General features: G+C 36.2%; 17 non-coding genes across 17 annotated transcripts; all 17 read left to right on the top strand.

Annotated features, from left to right (window-relative positions):
- Positions 1–367: 367 nt before the first annotated feature.
- Positions 368–457, top strand: TRNAR-UCU (transfer RNA arginine (anticodon UCU)). The gene is given in 2 exon segments: positions 368–404; positions 422–457. It is a non-coding gene; the product is annotated as a tRNA-Arg (tRNA).
- A 1,441-nt stretch (positions 458–1,898) lies between these two features.
- Positions 1,899–1,988, top strand: TRNAR-UCU (transfer RNA arginine (anticodon UCU)). Its single transcript is given in 2 exon segments — positions 1,899–1,935; positions 1,953–1,988. It is a non-coding gene; the product is annotated as a tRNA-Arg (tRNA).
- A 676-nt stretch (positions 1,989–2,664) lies between these two features.
- TRNAR-UCU (transfer RNA arginine (anticodon UCU)) lies at positions 2,665–2,754 on the top strand. The gene is given in 2 exon segments: positions 2,665–2,701; positions 2,719–2,754. It is a non-coding gene; the product is annotated as a tRNA-Arg (tRNA).
- Positions 2,755–3,431: 677 nt separating this feature from the next.
- TRNAR-UCU (transfer RNA arginine (anticodon UCU)) lies at positions 3,432–3,521 on the top strand. The gene is given in 2 exon segments: positions 3,432–3,468; positions 3,486–3,521. It is a non-coding gene; the product is annotated as a tRNA-Arg (tRNA).
- Positions 3,522–4,197: 676 nt separating this feature from the next.
- TRNAR-UCU (transfer RNA arginine (anticodon UCU)) lies at positions 4,198–4,287 on the top strand. Its single transcript is given in 2 exon segments — positions 4,198–4,234; positions 4,252–4,287. It is a non-coding gene; the product is annotated as a tRNA-Arg (tRNA).
- Positions 4,288–4,963: 676 nt separating this feature from the next.
- On the top strand, positions 4,964–5,053 carry TRNAR-UCU (transfer RNA arginine (anticodon UCU)). Its single transcript is given in 2 exon segments — positions 4,964–5,000; positions 5,018–5,053. It is a non-coding gene; the product is annotated as a tRNA-Arg (tRNA).
- A 1,441-nt stretch (positions 5,054–6,494) lies between these two features.
- On the top strand, positions 6,495–6,584 carry TRNAR-UCU (transfer RNA arginine (anticodon UCU)). The gene is given in 2 exon segments: positions 6,495–6,531; positions 6,549–6,584. It is a non-coding gene; the product is annotated as a tRNA-Arg (tRNA).
- Positions 6,585–8,027: 1,443 nt separating this feature from the next.
- On the top strand, positions 8,028–8,117 carry TRNAR-UCU (transfer RNA arginine (anticodon UCU)). The gene is given in 2 exon segments: positions 8,028–8,064; positions 8,082–8,117. It is a non-coding gene; the product is annotated as a tRNA-Arg (tRNA).
- A 676-nt stretch (positions 8,118–8,793) lies between these two features.
- On the top strand, positions 8,794–8,883 carry TRNAR-UCU (transfer RNA arginine (anticodon UCU)). The gene is given in 2 exon segments: positions 8,794–8,830; positions 8,848–8,883. It is a non-coding gene; the product is annotated as a tRNA-Arg (tRNA).
- Positions 8,884–10,324: 1,441 nt separating this feature from the next.
- TRNAR-UCU (transfer RNA arginine (anticodon UCU)) lies at positions 10,325–10,414 on the top strand. The gene is given in 2 exon segments: positions 10,325–10,361; positions 10,379–10,414. It is a non-coding gene; the product is annotated as a tRNA-Arg (tRNA).
- Positions 10,415–11,090: 676 nt separating this feature from the next.
- TRNAR-UCU (transfer RNA arginine (anticodon UCU)) lies at positions 11,091–11,180 on the top strand. Its single transcript is given in 2 exon segments — positions 11,091–11,127; positions 11,145–11,180. It is a non-coding gene; the product is annotated as a tRNA-Arg (tRNA).
- Positions 11,181–11,857: 677 nt separating this feature from the next.
- On the top strand, positions 11,858–11,947 carry TRNAR-UCU (transfer RNA arginine (anticodon UCU)). Its single transcript is given in 2 exon segments — positions 11,858–11,894; positions 11,912–11,947. It is a non-coding gene; the product is annotated as a tRNA-Arg (tRNA).
- A 676-nt stretch (positions 11,948–12,623) lies between these two features.
- TRNAR-UCU (transfer RNA arginine (anticodon UCU)) lies at positions 12,624–12,713 on the top strand. Its single transcript is given in 2 exon segments — positions 12,624–12,660; positions 12,678–12,713. It is a non-coding gene; the product is annotated as a tRNA-Arg (tRNA).
- A 676-nt stretch (positions 12,714–13,389) lies between these two features.
- TRNAR-UCU (transfer RNA arginine (anticodon UCU)) lies at positions 13,390–13,479 on the top strand. Its single transcript is given in 2 exon segments — positions 13,390–13,426; positions 13,444–13,479. It is a non-coding gene; the product is annotated as a tRNA-Arg (tRNA).
- A 1,441-nt stretch (positions 13,480–14,920) lies between these two features.
- TRNAR-UCU (transfer RNA arginine (anticodon UCU)) lies at positions 14,921–15,010 on the top strand. Its single transcript is given in 2 exon segments — positions 14,921–14,957; positions 14,975–15,010. It is a non-coding gene; the product is annotated as a tRNA-Arg (tRNA).
- Positions 15,011–16,452: 1,442 nt separating this feature from the next.
- Positions 16,453–16,542, top strand: TRNAR-UCU (transfer RNA arginine (anticodon UCU)). Its single transcript is given in 2 exon segments — positions 16,453–16,489; positions 16,507–16,542. It is a non-coding gene; the product is annotated as a tRNA-Arg (tRNA).
- A 676-nt stretch (positions 16,543–17,218) lies between these two features.
- TRNAR-UCU (transfer RNA arginine (anticodon UCU)) lies at positions 17,219–17,308 on the top strand. Its single transcript is given in 2 exon segments — positions 17,219–17,255; positions 17,273–17,308. It is a non-coding gene; the product is annotated as a tRNA-Arg (tRNA).
- The last annotated feature ends 500 nt before the right edge of the window (positions 17,309–17,808 follow it).

The following is a 17,808-nucleotide window of genomic DNA, read 5'->3' on the forward strand; positions in this document are numbered from 1 at the left end:
CATATAAAGTAAAATCTTCTTTCAAAGCTATTTATGGTATATTCTCTTTGTGTTTTTGTATTGTTAACCAATTGTATGGCTGCACTTTTTATCCAGTTCTTTTTTATTAAGGTATGGAATTGTTGTCCAAACGTATTCAGTTTGCAAGAAAATACAGTAATACCCTATTCTCCGAATGTATCCCTAAAGGAACAAATGTGTAGTTCAAGGTTTCACCCAGAAGTGTGATTCTTCTACAGACATTTTATGTTTCAGAAAACAATTATTCTTTCTTGTATCCCAGAAGGCTTGATAATATGATGTGAAGTAAACACTGGATTGACAAAACCTCGATCATCCCCTGATGTACGCAAGTTGATTGTCATCTGGCTCTGTGGCGCAATGGATAGCGCGTTGGACTTCTAAGTGAATTGGCAAAGTCATTCAAAGGTTGTGGGTTCGAATCCCACCAGAGTCGCATTTTTTACTTTCTTATTCAAACAAGGAACATTATGCATGTGAGGAATGTTTATTTTTGGCCGATGCTTTAATCTTAGTATGTGACCCAAGTTGAACCTATGTATCTAATACAGCATGCAACTGAATCAAAAGCAGTCTGCCTTCCATTGCAACAGGAACATATTGCTCATAAGCAATACAACATCACTGCCAGAAACTTTGCACTTTCCTAATGTATCCTTCCTTCAGAAACATTGTCTTTATAATAGCTGTAAATGAGATAGACCAAAAACACGACACCCTACACTCAGACATTTGTTTCTAGCGACATATAAAGTAAAATCTTCTTTCAAAGCTATTTATGGTATATTCTCTTTGTGTTTTTGTATTGTTAACCAATTGTATGGCTGCACTTTTTATCCAGTTCTTTTTTATTAAGGTATGGAATTGTTGTCCAAACGTATTCAGTTTGCAAGAAAATACAGTAATACCCTATTCTCCGAATTTATCCCTAAAGGAACAAAGGTGTAGTTCAATGTTTCACCCAGAAGTGTGATTCTTCTACAGACATTTTATGTTTCAGAAAACAATTATTCTTTCTTGTATCCCAGAAGGCTTGATAATATGATGTGAAGTAAACACTGGATTGACAAAACTTCGATCATCCCTTAATGTACGCAACTTGATTTTCATCTGGCTCTGTGGTGCAATGGATAGCGCGTTGGACTTCTAAGTGAATTGGCAAAGTCATTCAAAGTTTGTGGGTTCGAATCCCACCAGGGTTGCATTTTTTACTTTCTTATTCAAACAAGGAACATTATGCATGTGAGGAATGTTTATTTTTGGCCGATGCTTTAATCTTAGTATTTGACCCAAGTTGAACCTATGTATCTAATACAGCATGCAACTGAATCAAAAGCAGTCTGCCTTCCATTGCAACAGGAACATATTGCTCATAAGCAATACAACATCACTACCAGAAACTTGGCACTTTTCTAATGTATCCTTCCTTCAGAAACATTGTCTTTATAATAGCTGTAAATGAGATAGACCAAAACACGACACCCTACGCTCAGACATTTGTTTCTAGCGACATATAAAGTAAAATCTTCTTTCAAAGCTATTTATGGTATATTCTCTTTGTGTTTTTGTATTGTTAACCAATTGTATGTCTGCACTTTTTATCCAGTTCTTTTTTATTAAGGTATGGAATTGTTGTCCAAACCAATTCACTTGGCAAGAAAATACTGTAATACCCTATTCTCCGAATTTATCCCTAAAGGAACAAAGGTGTAGTTCAAGGTTTCACCCAGAAGTGTGATTCTTCTACAGACATTTTATGTTTCCGAAAACAATTATTCTTTCTTGTATCCCAGAAGGCTTGATAATATGATGTGAAGTAAACACCGGATTGACAAAACTTCGATCATCCCTTAATGTACTCAAGTTGATGTGCATCTGGCTCTGTGGTGCAATGGATAGCGCGTTGGACTTCTAAGTGAATTGGCAAAGTCATTCAAAGGTTGTGGGTTCGAATCCCACCAGAGTCGCATTTTTTACTTTCTTATTCAAACAAGGAACATTATGCAGGTGAGGAATGTTTATTTTTGGCCGATGCTTTAATCTTAGTATTTGACCCAAGTTGAACCAATGTATCTAATACAGTATGCAACTGAATCAAAAGCAGTCTGCCTTCCATTGCAACAGGAACATATTGCTCATAAGCAATACAACATCACTGCCAGAAACTTTGCACTTTCCTAATGTATCCTTCCTTCAGAAACATTGTCTTTATAATAGCTGTAAAAGAGATAGACCAAAAACACGACACCCTACACTCAGACATTTGTTTCTAGCGACATATAAAGTAAAATCTTCTTTCAAAGCTATTTATGGTATATTCTCTTTGTGTTTTTGTATTGTTAACCAATTGTATGGCTGCACTTTTTATCCAGTTCTTTTTTATTAAGGTATGGAATTGTTGTCCAAACGTATTCAGTTTGCAAGAAAATACAGTAATACCCTATTCTCCGAATTTATCCCTAAAGGAACAAAGGTGTAGTTCAAGGTTGCACCCAGAAGTGTGATTCTTCTACAGACATTTTATGTTTCAGAAAACAATTATTCTTTCTTGTATCCCAGAAGGCTTGATAATATGATGTGAAGTAAACACTGGATTGACAAAACTTCGATCATCCCTTAATGTACGCAAGTTGATTTTCACCTGGCTCTGTGGCGCAATGGATAGCGCGTTGGACTTCTAAGTGAATTGGCAAAGTCATTCAAAGGTTGTGGGTTCGAATCCCACCAGAGTCGTATTTTTTACTTTCTTATTCAAACAAGGAACATTATGCATGTGAGGAATGTTTATTTTTGGCCGATGCTTTAATCTTAGTATTTGACCCAAGTTGAACCAATGTATCTAATACAGCATGCAACTGAATCAAAAGCAGTCTGCCTTCCATTGCAACAGGAACATATTGCTCATAAGGAATACAACATCACTGCCAAAAACTTTGCACTTTCCTAATGTATCCTTCCTTCAGAAACATTGTCTTTATAATAGCTGTAAATGAGATGGACCAAAAACACGACACCCTACACTCAGACATTTGTTTCTAGCGACATATAAAGTAAAATATTCTTTCAAAACTATTTATGGTATATTCTCTTTGTGTTTTTGTATTGTTAACCAATTGTATGTCTGCACTTTTTATCCAGTTCTTTTTTATTAAGGTATGGAATTGTTGTCCAAACCAATTCACTTGGCAAGAAAATACTGTAATACCCTATTCTCTGAATTTCTCCCCAAGCGAACAAAGGTGCAGTTCAAGGTTTCGCCCTGAACTGTGATTCTTGCTACAGACATTTTATGTTTCAGAAAACAATCATTCTTTCATGTATCCCAGAAGGCTTGATAATATGATGTGAAGTAAACACTGGATTGACAAAACCTCGATCATCCCCTGATGTACGCAAGTTGATTGTCATCTGGCTCTGTGGCGCAATGGATAGCGCGTTGGACTTCTAAGTGAATTGGCAAAGTCATTCAAAGGTTGTGGGTTCGAATCCCACCAGAGTTGCATTTTTTACTTTCTTATTCAAACAAGGAACATTATGCATGTGAGGAATGTTTATTTTTGGCCGATGCTTTAATCTTAGTATTTGACCCAAGTTGAACCTATGTATCTAATACAGCATGCAACTGAATCAAAAGCAGTCTGCCTTCCATTGCAACAGGAACATATTGCTCATAAGCAATACAACATCACTGCCAGAAACTTTGCACTTTCCTAATGTATCCTTCCTTCAGAAACATTGTCTTTATAATAGCTGTAAATGAGATAGACCAAAAACACGACACCCTACACTCAGACATTTGTTTCTAGCGACATATAAAGTAAAATATTCTTTCAAAACTATTTATGGTATATTCTCTTTGTGTTTTTGTATTGTTAACCAATTGTATGGCTGCACTTTTTATACAGTTCTTTTTTATTAAGGTATGGAATTGTTGTCCAAACGTATTCAGTTTGCAAGAAAATACAGTAATACCCTATTCTCCGAATTTATCCCTAAAGGAACAAAGGTGTAGTTCAAGGTTTCACCCAGAAGTGTGATTCTTCTACAGACATTTTATGTTTCAGAAAACAATTATTCTTTCTTGTATCCCAGAAGGCTTGATAATATGATGTGAAGTAAACACTGGATTGACAAAACCTCGATCATCCCCTGATGTACGCAAGTTGATTGTCATCTGGCTCTGTGGCGCAATGGATAGCGCGTTGGACTTCTAAGTGAATTGGCAAAGTCATTCAAAGGTTGTGGGTTCGAATCCCACCAGAGTCGCATTTTTTACTTTCTTATTCAAACAAGGAACATTATGCATGTGAGGAATGTTTATTTTTGGCCGATGCTTTAATCTTAGTATGTGACCCAAGTTGAACCTATGTATCTAATACAGCATGCAACTGAATCAAAAGCAGTCTGCCTTCCATTGCAACAGGAACATATTGCTCATAAGCAATACAACATCACTGCCAGAAACTTTGCACTTTCCTAATGTATCCTTCCTTCAGAAACATTGTCTTTATAATAGCTGTAAATGCGATAGACCAAAAACACGACACCCTACACTCAGACATTTGTTTCTAGCGACATATAAAGTAAAATCTTCTTTCAAAGCTATTTATGGTATATTCTCTTTGTGTTTTTGTATTGTTAACCAATTGTATGGCTGCACTTTTTATCCAGTTCTTTTTTATTAAGGTATGGAATTGTTGTCCAAACGTATTCAGTTTGCAAGAAAATACAGTAATACCCTATTCTCCGAATTTATCCCTAAAGGAACAAATGTGTAGTTCAAGGTTTCACCCAGAAGTGTGATTCTTCTACAGACATTTTATGTTTCAGAAAACAATTATTCTTTCTTGTATCCCAGAAGGCTTGATAATATGATGTGAAGTAAACACTGGATTGACAAAACCTCGATCATCCCCTGATGTACGCAAGTTGATTGTCATCTGGCTCTGTGGCGCAATGGATAGCGCGTTGGACTTCTAAGTGAATTGGCAAAGTCATTCAAAGGTTGTGGGTTCGAATCCCACCAGAGTCGCATTTTTTACTTTCTTATTCAAACAAGGAACATTATGCATGTGAGGAATGTTTATTTTTGGCCGATGCTTTAATCTTAGTATGTGACCCAAGTTGAACCTATGTATCTAATACAGCATGCAACTGAATCAAAAGCAGTCTGCCTTCCATTGCAACAGGAACATATTGCTCATAAGCAATACAACATCACTGCCAGAAACTTTGCACTTTCCTAATGTATCCTTCCTTCAGAAACATTGTCTTTATAATAGCTGTAAATGAGATAGACCAAAAACACGACACCCTACACTCAGACATTTGTTTCTAGCGACATATAAAGTAAAATCTTCTTTCAAAGCTATTTATGGTATATTCTCTTTGTGTTTTTGTATTGTTAACCAATTGTATGGCTGCACTTTTTATCCAGTTCTTTTTTATTAAGGTATGGAATTGTTGTCCAAACGTATTCAGTTTGCAAGAAAATACAGTAATACCCTATTCTCCGAATTTATCCCTAAAGGAACAAAGGTGTAGTTCAATGTTTCACCCAGAAGTGTGATTCTTCTACAGACATTTTATGTTTCAGAAAACAATTATTCTTTCTTGTATCCCAGAAGGCTTGATAATATGATGTGAAGTAAACACTGGATTGACAAAACTTCGATCATCCCTTAATGTACGCAACTTGATTTTCATCTGGCTCTGTGGTGCAATGGATAGCGCGTTGGACTTCTAAGTGAATTGGCAAAGTCATTCAAAGTTTGTGGGTTCGAATCCCACCAGGGTCGCATTTTTTACTTTCTTATTCAAACAAGGAACATTATGCATGTGAGGAATGTTTATTTTTGGCCGATGCTTTAATCTTAGTATTTGACCCAAGTTGAACCTATGTATCTAATACAGCATGCAACTGAATCAAAAGCAGTCTGCCTTCCATTGCAACAGGAACATATTGCTCATAAGCAATACAACATCACTACCAGAAACTTGGCACTTTTCTAATGTATCCTTCCTTCAGAAACATTGTCTTTATAATAGCTGTAAATGAGATAGACCAAAACACGACACCCTACGCTCAGACATTTGTTTCTAGCGACATATAAAGTAAAATCTTCTTTCAAAGCTATTTATGGTATATTCTCTTTGTGTTTTTGTATTGTTAACCAATTGTATGTCTGCACTTTTTATCCAGTTCTTTTTTATTAAGGTATGGAATTGTTGTCCAAACCAATTCACTTGGCAAGAAAATACTGTAATACCCTATTCTCCGAATTTATCCCTAAAGGAACAAAGGTGTAGTTCAAGGTTTCACCCAGAAGTGTGATTCTTCTACAGACATTTTATGTTTCCGAAAACAATTATTCTTTCTTGTATCCCAGAAGGCTTGATAATATGATGTGAAGTAAACACCGGATTGACAAAACTTCGATCATCCCTTAATGTACTCAAGTTGATGTGCATCTGGCTCTGTGGTGCAATGGATAGCGCGTTGGACTTCTAAGTGAATTGGCAAAGTCATTCAAAGGTTGTGGGTTCGAATCCCACCAGAGTCGCATTTTTTACTTTCTTATTCAAACAAGGAACATTATGCAGGTGAGGAATGTTTATTTGTGGCCGATGCTTTAATCTTAGTATTTGACCCAAGTTGAACCAATGTATCTAATACAGCATGCAACTGAATCAAAAGCAGTCTGCCTTCCATTGCAACAGGAACATATTGCTCATAAGCAATACAACATCACTGCCAGAAACTTTGCACTTTCCTAATGTATCCTTCCTTCAGAAACATTGTCTTTATAATAGCTGTAAAAGAGATAGACCAAAAACACGACACCCTACACTCAGACATTTGTTTCTAGCGACATATAAAGTAAAATCTTCTTTCAAAGCTATTTATGGTATATTCTCTTTGTGTTTTTGTATTGTTAACCAATTGTATGGCTGCACTTTTTATCCAGTTCTTTTTTATTAAGGTATGGAATTGTTGTCCAAACGTATTCAGTTTGCAAGAAAAAACAGTAATACCCTATTCTCCGAATTTATCCCTAAAGGAACAAAGGTGTAGTTCAAGGTTTCACCCAGAAGTGTGATTCTTCTACAGACATTTTATGTTTCGGAAAAAAAATTATTCTTTCTTGTACCCCAGAAGGCTTGATAATATGATGTGAAGTAAACACTGGATTGACAAAACGTCGATCATCCCTTACTGTACGCAAGTGGATTTTTATCTCCCTCTGTGGCGCAATGGATAGCGCGTTGGACTTCTAAGTGAATTTGCAAAGTCATTCAAAGGTTGTGGGTTTGAATCCCACCAGAGTCGCATTTTTTACTTTCTTATTCAAACAAGGAACATTATGCATGTGAGGAATGTCTTTTTTGGCCGATGCTTTAATCTTAGTATTTGACCCAAGTTGAACCTATGTATCTAATACAGCATGCAACTGAATCAAAAGCAGTCTGCCTTCCATTGCAACAGGAACATATTGCTCATAAGCAATACAACATCACTGCCAGAAACTTTGCACTTTCCTAATGTATCCTTCCTTCAGAAACATTGTCTTTATAATAGCTGTAAATGAGATGGACCAAAAACACGACACCCTACACTCAGAAATTTGTTTCTAGCGACATATAAAGTAAAATATTCTTTCAAAACTATTTATGGTATATTCTCTTTGTGTTTTTGTATTGTTAACCAATTGTATGTCTGCACTTTTTATCCAGTTCTTTTTTATTAAGGTATGGAATTGTTGTCCAAACCAATTCACTTGGCAAGAAAATACTGTAATACCCTATTCTCTGAATTTCTCCCCAAGCGAACAAAGGTGCAGTTCAAGGTTTCGCCCTGAACTGTGATTCTTGCTACAGACATTTTATGTTTCAGAAAACAATCATTCTTTCATGTATCCCAGAAGGCTTGATAATATGATGTGAAGTAAACACTGGATTGACAAAACCTCGATCATCCCCTGATGTACGCAAGTTGATTGTCATCTGGCTCTGTGGCGCAATGGATAGCGCGTTGGACTTCTAAGTGAATTGGCAAAGTCATTCAAAGGGTGTGGGTTCGAATCCCACCAGAGTCGCATTTTTTACTTTCTTATTCAAACAAGGAACATTATGCATGTGAGGAATGTTTATTTTTGGCCGATGCTTTAATCTTAGTATGTGACCCAAGTTGAACCTATGTATCTAATACAGCATGCAACTGAATCAAAAGCAGTCTGCCTTCCATTGCAACAGGAACATATTGCTCATAAGCAATACAACATCACTGCCAGAAACTTTGCACTTTCCTAATGTATCCTTCCTTCAGAAACATTGTCTTTATAATAGCTGTAAATGAGATAGACCAAAAACACGACACCCTACACTCAGACATTTGTTTCTAGCGACATATAAAGTAAAATCTTCTTTCAAAGCTATTTATGGTATATTCTCTTTGTGTTTTTGTATTGTTAACCAATTGTATGGCTGCACTTTTTATCCAGTTCTTTTTTATTAAGGTATGGAATTGTTGTCCAAACGTATTCAGTTTGCAAGAAAATACAGTAATACCCTATTCTCCGAATGTATCCCTAAAGGAACAAATGTGTAGTTCAAGGTTTCACCCAGAAGTGTGATTCTTCTACAGACATTTTATGTTTCAGAAAACAATTATTCTTTCTTGTATCCCAGAAGGCTTGATAATATGATGTGAAGTAAACACTGGATTGACAAAACCTCGATCATCCCCTGATGTACGCAAGTTGATTGTCATCTGGCTCTGTGGCGCAATGGATAGCGCGTTGGACTTCTAAGTGAATTGGCAAAGTCATTCAAAGGTTGTGGGTTCGAATCCCACCAGAGTCGCATTTTTTACTTTCTTATTCAAACAAGGAACATTATGCATGTGAGGAATGTTTATTTTTGGCCGATGCTTTAATCTTAGTATGTGACCCAAGTTGAACCTATGTATCTAATACAGCATGCAACTGAATCAAAAGCAGTCTGCCTTCCATTGCAACAGGAACATATTGCTCATAAGCAATACAACATCACTGCCAGAAACTTTGCACTTTCCTAATGTATCCTTCCTTCAGAAACATTGTCTTTATAATAGCTGTAAATGAGATAGACCAAAAACACGACACCCTACACTCAGACATTTGTTTCTAGCGACATATAAAGTAAAATCTTCTTTCAAAGCTATTTATGGTATATTCTCTTTGTGTTTTTGTATTGTTAACCAATTGTATGGCTGCACTTTTTATCCAGTTCTTTTTTATTAAGGTATGGAATTGTTGTCCAAACGTATTCAGTTTGCAAGAAAATACAGTAATACCCTATTCTCCGAATTTATCCCTAAAGGAACAAAGGTGTAGTTCAATGTTTCACCCAGAAGTGTGATTCTTCTACAGACATTTTATGTTTCAGAAAACAATTATTCTTTCTTGTATCCCAGAAGGCTTGATAATATGATGTGAAGTAAACACTGGATTGACAAAACTTCGATCATCCCTTAATGTACGCAACTTGATTTTCATCTGGCTCTGTGGTGCAATGGATAGCGCGTTGGACTTCTAAGTGAATTGGCAAAGTCATTCAAAGTTTGTGGGTTCGAATCCCACCAGGGTTGCATTTTTTACTTTCTTATTCAAACAAGGAACATTATGCATGTGAGGAATGTTTATTTTTGGCCGATGCTTTAATCTTAGTATTTGACCCAAGTTGAACCTATGTATCTAATACAGCATGCAACTGAATCAAAAGCAGTCTGCCTTCCATTGCAACAGGAACATATTGCTCATAAGCAATACAACATCACTACCAGAAACTTGGCACTTTTCTAATGTATCCTTCCTTCAGAAACATTGTCTTTATAATAGCTGTAAATGAGATAGACCAAAACACGACACCCTACGCTCAGACATTTGTTTCTAGCGACATATAAAGTAAAATCTTCTTTCAAAGCTATTTATGGTATATTCTCTTTGTGTTTTTGTATTGTTAACCAATTGTATGTCTGCACTTTTTATCCAGTTCTTTTTTATTAAGGTATGGAATTGTTGTCCAAACCAATTCACTTGGCAAGAAAATACTGTAATACCCTATTCTCCGAATTTATCCCTAAAGGAACAAAGGTGTAGTTCAAGGTTTCACCCAGAAGTGTGATTCTTCTACAGACATTTTATGTTTCCGAAAACAATTATTCTTTCTTGTATCCCAGAAGGCTTGATAATATGATGTGAAGTAAACACCGGATTGACAAAACTTCGATCATCCCTTAATGTACTCAAGTTGATGTGCATCTGGCTCTGTGGTGCAATGGATAGCGCGTTGGACTTCTAAGTGAATTGGCAAAGTCATTCAAAGGTTGTGGGTTCGAATCCCACCAGAGTCGCATTTTTTACTTTCTTATTCAAACAAGGAACATTATGCAGGTGAGGAATGTTTATTTTTGGCCGATGCTTTAATCTTAGTATTTGACCCAAGTTGAACCAATGTATCTAATACAGTATGCAACTGAATCAAAAGCAGTCTGCCTTCCATTGCAACAGGAACATATTGCTCATAAGCAATACAACATCACTGCCAGAAACTTTGCACTTTCCTAATGTATCCTTCCTTCAGAAACATTGTCTTTATAATAGCTGTAAAAGAGATAGACCAAAAACACGACACCCTACACTCAGACATTTGTTTCTAGCGACATATAAAGTAAAATCTTCTTTCAAAGCTATTTATGGTATATTCTCTTTGTGTTTTTGTATTGTTAACCAATTGTATGGCTGCACTTTTTATCCAGTTCTTTTTTATTAAGGTATGGAATTGTTGTCCAAACGTATTCAGTTTGCAAGAAAATACAGTAATACCCTATTCTCCGAATTTATCCCTAAAGGAACAAAGGTGTAGTTCAAGGTTGCACCCAGAAGTGTGATTCTTCTACAGACATTTTATGTTTCAGAAAACAATTATTCTTTCTTGTATCCCAGAAGGCTTGATAATATGATGTGAAGTAAACACTGGATTGACAAAACTTCGATCATCCCTTAATGTACGCAAGTTGATTTTCACCTGGCTCTGTGGCGCAATGGATAGCGCGTTGGACTTCTAAGTGAATTGGCAAAGTCATTCAAAGGTTGTGGGTTCGAATCCCACCAGAGTCGTATTTTTTACTTTCTTATTCAAACAAGGAACATTATGCATGTGAGGAATGTTTATTTTTGGCCGATGCTTTAATCTTAGTATTTGACCCAAGTTGAACCAATGTATCTAATACAGCATGCAACTGAATCAAAAGCAGTCTGCCTTCCATTGCAACAGGAACATATTGCTCATAAGGAATACAACATCACTGCCAAAAACTTTGCACTTTCCTAATGTATCCTTCCTTCAGAAACATTGTCTTTATAATAGCTGTAAATGAGATGGACCAAAAACACGACACCCTACACTCAGACATTTGTTTCTAGCGACATATAAAGTAAAATATTCTTTCAAAACTATTTATGGTATATTCTCTTTGTGTTTTTGTATTGTTAACCAATTGTATGTCTGCACTTTTTATCCAGTTCTTTTTTATTAAGGTATGGAATTGTTGTCCAAACCAATTCACTTGGCAAGAAAATACTGTAATACCCTATTCTCTGAATTTCTCCCCAAGCGAACAAAGGTGCAGTTCAAGGTTTCGCCCTGAACTGTGATTCTTGCTACAGACATTTTATGTTTCAGAAAACAATCATTCTTTCATGTATCCCAGAAGGCTTGATAATATGATGTGAAGTAAACACTGGATTGACAAAACCTCGATCATCCCCTGATGTACGCAAGTTGATTGTCATCTGGCTCTGTGGCGCAATGGATAGCGCGTTGGACTTCTAAGTGAATTGGCAAAGTCATTCAAAGGTTGTGGGTTCGAATCCCACCAGAGTTGCATTTTTTACTTTCTTATTCAAACAAGGAACATTATGCATGTGAGGAATGTTTATTTTTGGCCGATGCTTTAATCTTAGTATTTGACCCAAGTTGAACCTATGTATCTAATACAGCATGCAACTGAATCAAAAGCAGTCTGCCTTCCATTGCAACAGGAACATATTGCTCATAAGCAATACAACATCACTGCCAGAAACTTTGCACTTTCCTAATGTATCCTTCCTTCAGAAACATTGTCTTTATAATAGCTGTAAATGAGATAGACCAAAAACACGACACCCTACACTCAGACATTTGTTTCTAGCGACATATAAAGTAAAATATTCTTTCAAAACTATTTATGGTATATTCTCTTTGTGTTTTTGTATTGTTAACCAATTGTATGGCTGCACTTTTTATACAGTTCTTTTTTATTAAGGTATGGAATTGTTGTCCAAACGTATTCAGTTTGCAAGAAAATACAGTAATACCCTATTCTCCGAATTTATCCCTAAAGGAACAAAGGTGTAGTTCAAGGTTTCACCCAGAAGTGTGATTCTTCTACAGACATTTTATGTTTCAGAAAACAATTATTCTTTCTTGTATCCCAGAAGGCTTGATAATATGATGTGAAGTAAACACTGGATTGACAAAACCTCGATCATCCCCTGATGTACGCAAGTTGATTGTCATCTGGCTCTGTGGCGCAATGGATAGCGCGTTGGACTTCTAAGTGAATTGGCAAAGTCATTCAAAGGTTGTGGGTTCGAATCCCACCAGAGTCGCATTTTTTACTTTCTTATTCAAACAAGGAACATTATGCATGTGAGGAATGTTTATTTTTGGCCGATGCTTTAATCTTAGTATGTGACCCAAGTTGAACCTATGTATCTAATACAGCATGCAACTGAATCAAAAGCAGTCTGCCTTCCATTGCAACAGGAACATATTGCTCATAAGCAATACAACATCACTGCCAGAAACTTTGCACTTTCCTAATGTATCCTTCCTTCAGAAACATTGTCTTTATAATAGCTGTAAATGCGATAGACCAAAAACACGACACCCTACACTCAGACATTTGTTTCTAGCGACATATAAAGTAAAATCTTCTTTCAAAGCTATTTATGGTATATTCTCTTTGTGTTTTTGTATTGTTAACCAATTGTATGGCTGCACTTTTTATCCAGTTCTTTTTTATTAAGGTATGGAATTGTTGTCCAAACGTATTCAGTTTGCAAGAAAATACAGTAATACCCTATTCTCCGAATTTATCCCTAAAGGAACAAATGTGTAGTTCAAGGTTTCACCCAGAAGTGTGATTCTTCTACAGACATTTTATGTTTCAGAAAACAATTATTCTTTCTTGTATCCCAGAAGGCTTGATAATATGATGTGAAGTAAACACTGGATTGACAAAACCTCGATCATCCCCTGATGTACGCAAGTTGATTGTCATCTGGCTCTGTGGCGCAATGGATAGCGCGTTGGACTTCTAAGTGAATTGGCAAAGTCATTCAAAGGTTGTGGGTTCGAATCCCACCAGAGTCGCATTTTTTACTTTCTTATTCAAACAAGGAACATTATGCATGTGAGGAATGTTTATTTTTGGCCGATGCTTTAATCTTAGTATGTGACCCAAGTTGAACCTATGTATCTAATACAGCATGCAACTGAATCAAAAGCAGTCTGCCTTCCATTGCAACAGGAACATATTGCTCATAAGCAATACAACATCACTGCCAGAAACTTTGCACTTTCCTAATGTATCCTTCCTTCAGAAACATTGTCTTTATAATAGCTGTAAATGAGATAGACCAAAAACACGACACCCTACACTCAGACATTTGTTTCTAGCGACATATAAAGTAAAATCTTCTTTCAAAGCTATTTATGGTATATTCTCTTTGTGTTTTTGTATTGTTAACCAATTGTATGGCTGCACTTTTTATCCAGTTCTTTTTTATTAAGGTATGGAATTGTTGTCCAAACGTATTCAGTTTGCAAGAAAATACAGTAATACCCTATTCTCCGAATTTATCCCTAAAGGAACAAAGGTGTAGTTCAATGTTTCACCCAGAAGTGTGATTCTTCTACAGACATTTTATGTTTCAGAAAACAATTATTCTTTCTTGTATCCCAGAAGGCTTGATAATATGATGTGAAGTAAACACTGGATTGACAAAACTTCGATCATCCCTTAATGTACGCAACTTGATTTTCATCTGGCTCTGTGGTGCAATGGATAGCGCGTTGGACTTCTAAGTGAATTGGCAAAGTCATTCAAAGTTTGTGGGTTCGAATCCCACCAGGGTCGCATTTTTTACTTTCTTATTCAAACAAGGAACATTATGCATGTGAGGAATGTTTATTTTTGGCCGATGCTTTAATCTTAGTATTTGACCCAAGTTGAACCTATGTATCTAATACAGCATGCAACTGAATCAAAAGCAGTCTGCCTTCCATTGCAACAGGAACATATTGCTCATAAGCAATACAACATCACTACCAGAAACTTGGCACTTTTCTAATGTATCCTTCCTTCAGAAACATTGTCTTTATAATAGCTGTAAATGAGATAGACCAAAACACGACACCCTACGCTCAGACATTTGTTTCTAGCGACATATAAAGTAAAATCTTCTTTCAAAGCTATTTATGGTATATTCTCTTTGTGTTTTTGTATTGTTAACCAATTGTATGTCTGCACTTTTTATCCAGTTCTTTTTTATTAAGGTATGGAATTGTTGTCCAAACCAATTCACTTGGCAAGAAAATACTGTAATACCCTATTCTCCGAATTTATCCCTAAAGGAACAAAGGTGTAGTTCAAGGTTTCACCCAGAAGTGTGATTCTTCTACAGACATTTTATGTTTCCGAAAACAATTATTCTTTCTTGTATCCCAGAAGGCTTGATAATATGATGTGAAGTAAACACCGGATTGACAAAACTTCGATCATCCCTTAATGTACTCAAGTTGATGTGCATCTGGCTCTGTGGTGCAATGGATAGCGCGTTGGACTTCTAAGTGAATTGGCAAAGTCATTCAAAGGTTGTGGGTTCGAATCCCACCAGAGTCGCATTTTTTACTTTCTTATTCAAACAAGGAACATTATGCAGGTGAGGAATGTTTATTTGTGGCCGATGCTTTAATCTTAGTATTTGACCCAAGTTGAACCAATGTATCTAATACAGCATGCAACTGAATCAAAAGCAGTCTGCCTTCCATTGCAACAGGAACATATTGCTCATAAGCAATACAACATCACTGCCAGAAACTTTGCACTTTCCTAATGTATCCTTCCTTCAGAAACATTGTCTTTATAATAGCTGTAAAAGAGATAGACCAAAAACACGACACCCTACACTCAGACATTTGTTTCTAGCGACATATAAAGTAAAATCTTCTTTCAAAGCTATTTATGGTATATTCTCTTTGTGTTTTTGTATTGTTAACCAATTGTATGGCTGCACTTTTTATCCAGTTCTTTTTTATTAAGGTATGGAATTGTTGTCCAAACGTATTCAGTTTGCAAGAAAAAACAGTAATACCCTATTCTCCGAATTTATCCCTAAAGGAACAAAGGTGTAGTTCAAGGTTTCACCCAGAAGTGTGATTCTTCTACAGACATTTTATGTTTCGGAAAACAATTATTCTTTCTTGTACCCCAGAAGGCTTGATAATATGATGTGAAGTAAACACTGGATTGACAAAACGTCGATCATCCCTTACTGTACGCAAGTGGATTTTTATCTCCCTCTGTGGCGCAATGGATAGAGCGTTGGACTTCTAAGTGAATTTGCAAAGTCATTCAAAGGTTGTGGGTTTGAATCCCACCAGAGTCGCATTTTTTACTTTCTTATTCAAACAAGGAACATTATGCATGTGAGGAATGTCTTTTTTGGCCGATGCTTTAATCTTAGTATTTGACCCAAGTTGAACCTATGTATCTAATACAGCATGCAACTGAATCAAAAGCAGTCTGCCTTCCATTGCAACAGGAACATATTGCTCATAAGCAATACAACATCACTGCCAGAAACTTTGCACTTTCCTAATGTATCCTTCCTTCAGAAACATTGTCTTTATAATAGCTGTAAATGAGATGGACCAAAAACACGACACCCTACACTCAGAAATTTGTTTCTAGCGACATATAAAGTAAAATATTCTTTCAAAACTATTTATGGTATATTCTCTTTGTGTTTTTGTGTTGTTAACCAATTGTATGTCTGCACTTTTTATCCAGTTCTTTTTTATTAAGGTATGGAATTGTTGTCCAAACCAATTCACTTGGCAAGAAAATACTGTAATACCCTATTCTCTGAATTTCTCCCCAAGCGAACAAAGGTGCAGTTCAAGGTTTCGCCCTGAACTGTGATTCTTGCTACAGACATTTTATGTTTCAGAAAACAATCATTCTTTCATGTATCCCAGAAGGCTTGATAATATGATGTGAAGTAAACACTGGATTGACAAAACCTCGATCATCCCCTGATGTACGCAAGTTGATTGTCATCTGGCTCTGTGGCGCAATGGATAGCGCGTTGGACTTCTAAGTGAATTGGCAAAGTCATTCAAAGGTTGTGGGTTCGAATCCCACCAGAGTCGCATTTTTTACTTTCTTATTCAAACAAGGAACATTATGCATGTGAGGAATGTTTATTTTTGGCCGATGCTTTAATCTTAGTATGTGACCCAAGTTGAACCTATGTATCTAATACAGCATGCAACTGAATCAAAAGCAGTCTGCCTTCCATTGCAACAGGAACATATTGCTCATAAGCAATACAACATCACTGCCAGAAACTTTGCACTTTCCTAATGTATCCTTCCTTCAGAAACATTGTCTTTATAATAGCTGTAAATGAGATAGACCAAAAACACGACACCCTACACTCAGACATTTGTTTCTAGCGACATATAAAGTAAAATCTTCTTTCAAAGCTATTTATGGTATATTCTCTTTGTGTTTTTGTATTGTTAACCAATTGTATGGCTGCACTTTTTATCCAGTTCTTTTTTATTAAGGTATGGAATTGTTGTCCAAACGTATTCAGTTTGCAAGAAAATACAGTAATACCCTATTCTCCGAATTTATCCCTAAAGGAACAAATGTGTAGTTCAAGGTTTCACCCAGAAGTGTGATTCTTCTACAGACATTTTATGTTTCAGAAAACAATTATTCTTTCTTGTATCCCAGAAGGCTTGATAATATGATGTGAAGTAAACACTGGATTGACAAAACCTCGATCATCCCCTGATGTACGCAAGTTGATTGTCATCTGGCTCTGTGGCGCAATGGATAGCGCGTTGGACTTCTAAGTGAATTGGCAAAGTCATTCAAAGGTTGTGGGTTCGAATCCCACCAGAGTCGCATTTTTTACTTTCTTATTCAAACAAGGAACATTATGCATGTGAGGAATGTTTATTTTTGGCCGATGCTTTAATCTTAGTATGTGACCCAAGTTGAACCTATGTATCTAATACAGCATGCAACTGAATCAAAAGCAGTCTGCCTTCCATTGCAACAGGAACATATTGCTCATAAGCAATACAACATCACTGCCAGAAACTTTGCACTTTCCTAATGTATCCTTCCTTCAGAAACATTGTCTTTATAATAGCTGTAAATGAGATAGACCAAAAACACGACACCCTACACTCAGACATTTGTTTCTAGCGACATATAAAGTAAAATCTTCTTTCAAAGCTATTTATGGTATATTCTCTTTGTGTTTTTGTATTGTTAACCAATTGTATGGCTGCACTTTTTATCCAGTTCTTTTTTATTAAGGTATGGAATTGTTGTCCAAACGTATTCAGTTTGCAAGAAAATACAGTAATACCCTATTCTCCGAATTTATCCCTAAAGGA

This window comes from Ambystoma mexicanum, assembly GCF_040938575.1.
Source record: "Ambystoma mexicanum isolate Mex_15411 chromosome 12 unlocalized genomic scaffold, UKY_AmexF1_1 Mex_chr12_unloc.1, whole genome shotgun sequence".
Lineage (NCBI taxonomy): Eukaryota > Metazoa > Chordata > Amphibia > Caudata > Ambystomatidae > Ambystoma > Ambystoma mexicanum.